General features: G+C 51.0%; 1 non-coding gene across 1 annotated transcript; it reads right to left on the bottom strand.

Annotated features, from left to right (window-relative positions):
• Window positions 1-1,761: 1,761 nt before the first annotated feature.
• Window positions 1,762-1,889, bottom strand: LOC127681943 (small nucleolar RNA SNORA17). Its single transcript, XR_007977281.1, has one exon. It is a non-coding gene; the product is annotated as a small nucleolar RNA SNORA17 (small nucleolar RNA).
• Between the last annotated feature and the right edge of the window lie 3,026 nt (window positions 1,890-4,915).

The raw sequence follows: 4,915 nt of genomic DNA, 5'->3' as shown, positions 1-4,915 counted from the left end.
TACCCTCCTAACTCCCCTCCCCAAGCCCCGAGTAAACTCTATTCTATACTATATCGTCCTGCAGCTGCTCCCTCAGGGAAAAGGGATGCCTTGGCATGGGCCCACTGGGGCACCCCTTTCCCCCAAACCTAACCACACCCGCATAGAACATATCTTAGTATGCTTTATCTTTTTATAGATACATCAGCATTCAAAGCAGATTACCCATTATGCCTAAGCCCCATTGGGTGCCACCTGTAGGCTTAGATTTTTCAAAACCTACTTTAATTTTTTTTTTTAATTTATGGATGTGACTCTACTATAGCTGTCTTCAGATATACCAGAAGGCATCGGATCCCATCATGTGGTTGCTGGGAATTGAACTGGGGACCTCTGGAAGAGGTCTGTGCTCAAATGCTTCAACCTCCCTTCTAGCCCACCATCCAAATGTAGGAGAGAAAAGATGGTATTTAGGACAAGGGGATGTGGCCCTGTTTAGAAGTAGTTCTATGGGGCGATTCCAGTCTCCATTTGTCAGGATGCCAGGGGTCCAGTTCAGTAGTGTCAGGATACCAAACACAATCAGCAGCAGTGGCATGACTCGGCAGAATCAGCCGGGGGGGGGTGTGTGTGTGTGTGTGTGTGTGTGTGTGTGTGTGTGTGTGTGTGTGGTGGGGGGGTTGGGGGGGCTCCACCACTGAATCAGCAATGGTGGCATGACTCGGCAGAAATAGCCGGGGTGTGTGTGTGTGTGTGGTGGGGGGGGGGTTGGGGGGCTCCACCACTGAATCAGCATGAGTCAGCAACGGTGGCATGACTCAGCAGAAACTGCCAGGCCTCTGCCAAGCCAGCACAGTCAGCAGGGGTGACCAGGACCAGCAGGGACTCCGGGAGAAATTCTTTGCTGTGCCTCTCTCAATGAAGCAAAGATCAGCAAACACTAAAGACCAAAGAAAGGGTGCTTTCCCTGTTCACTGGGTCGCATTTACACTCTCTCCAGATCTGTCCTCTCACAGGTCTTACCTCAGCAAAACACCATATGAGTCTGCATCCCATGACATATCCAGAAGCTTCCCCTTTACATGTCACCAGGGCCACCTCTCCCATGAGGCCCAGGAGAGGGGCGGGGCAGGTACTACACAGCCCTCAGACATCAACATGTGTTGGGGGCAGCAGCCTAGACCAGGGACATCTGCCTGGTCTTCGGTGGTAACAGACCCTGTTGATTCAGGGCCACAGACCAGATGTGGCCACCTGTGGCAGCACAGGCCAGGGCCCCACCATAGTCCCAGGTGACATCAGGGACTATTCACATCAGGTTTTTCCTCACTTGTGTCTCCAGTTCTGCCTCTCTTCATTGTGCCCACATCCTTCTGTCTGTCTGTCTGTCTGTCTCTCTTTCTCTCTCTTGTATTTCTCTACCACTTTCTTGCTCCTAGTAATGGTGTCCAGGGTCTCTGAGTGTCTGGGGTTGTCTCAGGAGTGGTCTCAGGAGTGCTATGCCCTGCTGGTGCATTATGGTGCCAGGCAACAGTCATCTCAGGCATGGTCTGCCCCTCAGGCCTGCGTGGTGCTGGACTGGGCCCCATCTTGGGCTTGCTCCTCCTCAGTGCACCCCAGTTGGCCTTTGCAAGGATTGTCTGGCCCAAGCTCACTCCTGCCCTGGGCCCACGGTCCCAGGGGAAGGTCCTTCTAGTCTCTGTCTTGCTCTCTGTCCTAAGAGCCTGTCCAGCCCTGCCTGGCACTGGGCTGATGGTCATCTCAGGCTTGCTTTTCTCAGGGAGTATTAGGCTACTAATCATTCAGATGTTCAAAGGTCAGAACACCGAGTGTAGACATGGCTTCTCTCTGCCAGCTACTGATGCACATGTGACACAGCAGCCACACCCAAAAGGCCTCTAGGGGGTAGGTTTTTTGTTTGTTTGTTTGTTGGTTGGTTGGTTTTTCGAGACAGGGTTTCTCTGTGTAGCCCTGGCTGTCCTGGAACACACTCTGTAGACCAGGCTGGCCTCGAACTCAGAAATCTGCCTGCCTCTGCCTCCCAAGTGCTGGGATTAAAGGTGTATGCCACCACCGCCTGGCTGGGGAGGATATTTTTATTTTTTGTGTATGAGTAGCTTTTCAGAGAGAGAGAGGGAGAGAGAGAGAGAGAGAGAATGCATGCATGCATGCATGCATGTATGTATGGACAGTAAATGCATACTTGGCGCCCACAGAAGCCAGAAGAGGGCATTGTGCTCCTTGGAATAGGAGTTATAGATTATTGTAAGTCACCTTGCGCATGCTAGGAATGGAATCTGGGTCTTTCACAAAAGCAGTGAGGGCTCTTCACTGCTGAGCCATCTCTCCAGCCCCCACCCCCCCCCCCTTGTATTTTGAGACAGGATCTTCACTTGCTAGTTTATTATGTCAACCTGATATATGTCAGAGTTGCTAGGGAAAAGCGAATATCAATTTAGAACACACAGGTAAGACTGAGGAACATTTTATTGGTTAATGATTGATGCAGGAGTGCCCAACCTGTTGTGGGCAGTGCCACCCTCAGGTAGGTGCTCCTTCAGCAAATAAGGAAGCGGTCTGTGGAAGCTACAGGGAGCAAGGCAAGGCAGTAAGTCATGTTCCTCCACAGTCTCTGCGTTAGTTCCTCCAGGTTCCTGCCTGGAGTTCCTGCCCTGACTTCCCTGGATGGTGGGCTACACCTGCCAGCTGAAACACTTTCTTCTTCCAAGTCGATTTTGGTCAAGGTGCTTCATCAGGGCTGTAGAAACCTTTGCTATTACAGGGTCTCTCAGTCAGCTTGAGTTTAGTAGGCTGGAGGGTCATCAAACCACAGTGATCCTGATGACAGGGGTGTATCTCCATGCCTGTTTTAAAAAATGAATTGATTAAATTACTTTATATCCTGACAACAGTTTCCCATCCCTCCTGTCTTAGTTAGGGCTTTATGGCTGTGATCAGACACCATGACCAAGGCAACTCTTATAATGACAACATTTAACTGGGGCTGGCTTACAGGTTCAGAGGTTCAGTCCATTGTCATCAAGGGGGGATCATGGCAGCATCCAGGCAGGCATGGTGCAGGAATTGCTGAGAGTTCATCTTCATCTGAAGGCTGCTAGTGGAAGACTAGCTTCTACGCAGCTGAGGGTCTTAAAGCCACAGTGACACACCTACTCCAACAAGGCCACATCCACTCCAAAAAGGCCACACCCACTCCAACAAGGCCACACCTTATAATAGTGCCACTCCCTGGACCAAACATTTTCAAACCACCATACTTCCTTTCCCCCAAGTCCTTCTCCCCTCCCCCAATCCACTCCTCCTCCCTTTCTCTTCAGAAAAGGGAGGCCTCCCATGAATATCAAACAGCTTTGGCATATCAAGTTGCAGTAAGACTAGGCCCATCTCATCCCTTTGAGGCTAGGTGAGTAGCCCGATTGGGGGAAAGTGTCCCCAAAGGTGGTGACAGAGTCAGTGACAGCCCCCTTTCCTGTCTTAGGGTTCCCACATGAAGACTAAGCTGCACCCCCTGCATGCTCTCTGGTTGGCAGTTCAGTCTCCGTGAGCCCCTGTGGGCCCAGGTTAGTTGGTTCTGCATGTTTTCCTGTGGTGTCCTTGACCCCTCTGCATGCCTGGATTTGTACATGGATGCTAGCTAGGGGTCCGAACTCAGGTTTTTGCGATTATGTGCTACGCTTTACTGACTGAGCCAACGCCCCTGGCCTCATATTTTCTTTATTAAATTAACAGAAAATCATTAGTGTACTCTATAATAGGAGGTTGAGGGGGAAGAGAGAAGCCTCATTTTCAATCTTGTTGGATTAAAAAAAACTAATCTAAGTGTTTGAGATTCTAATTACATCAGAGTGAGCAGCTCTGAGTCTTTAAAGAGTTAATTTATTCACCGCCAGAGTCTCACATCAGAGATGTCTCACTGGAGGGTGCTTGGTGACCTCGTGGTTGAGGTTGATGGCTCTGGTGTGGTACCGGCTTTTCTATTGCTGCTAAGAGCAGATGGCATGTCCATCCCTGACTCCTCTTGGCCACTGTAGGTACCTGAGGCCTGAGGCCTGCAAAGCTTGTGACACCATACAAAGCAATGTATAGGTCTGTTGCCAAGGCAACGGCTGCCATTTACCCAGAATTCCATAGCCCACCTTTACCTGTAATTATGTCACCCCCCGGTATATAACTGAGCAGCGCTACTTTCCTCTCTTTCTTTCTCTTCCCCCTTTCCTTCCCGCCGGCTACCCCTTCCCCTTCTTAAATAAAGCCCACGTAGAGCTATCTGGTCTAGCATGTCTCATTGTGGTTCACGGTTCCAACGCAGCCCGCAGCCCGGTGCCCGGGAGCAGCGGCAGCCACAACGCAGGGAGCAGACAGGACATTCGAGCGAGCGCAGAAATCGACGCAGGAACCAACACTGGCGAGCGGACCCAGGAGCACTCCCAGCACTCCCTCCCTCCCGCCCGTACTACTACTGTCCGCGCCACTGCTTCCGTGTAGGGTTTGGAGAACTGTGTTTGTACAGCAGCTCATCGTATGAAAGCACCGTCCAGGCTACTCACGGCAGGGGACTGCTGACTTTCTGAAGTTTCTTTTGGGGAATGTGGGGGACATCAGCTATGGGAGGGGAACAATAGGAATGCAAGAAAAGACCAAAGCCATACGACATTCTGCATAAGGAAAGATCTAGCCATCAGACACATGACTACGTCCACCAGTACAGTGTCCGCAAACACACTACGACAAAGTGAGTGGAAAGGAGACATGGAAATCAGTCACTGTGACAGCACAGCCTGGGAATGGAAGGGAGGGGTGGAGTCTGAGCCACACAGAGAGAGCCCTCAAAATCTACCACCTAGTCGTAAGCGTACAGTCACACAAACCAGCACAGGCTCCACTGTCCAGACAGGCACAGCACCTGTCTTTTCCT

This window comes from Apodemus sylvaticus, chromosome 3 (genome assembly GCF_947179515.1).
Source record: "Apodemus sylvaticus chromosome 3, mApoSyl1.1, whole genome shotgun sequence".
Classification (NCBI taxonomy): domain Eukaryota; kingdom Metazoa; phylum Chordata; class Mammalia; order Rodentia; family Muridae; genus Apodemus; species Apodemus sylvaticus.
This window is presented reverse-complemented; position numbering and strand designations above follow the sequence as displayed.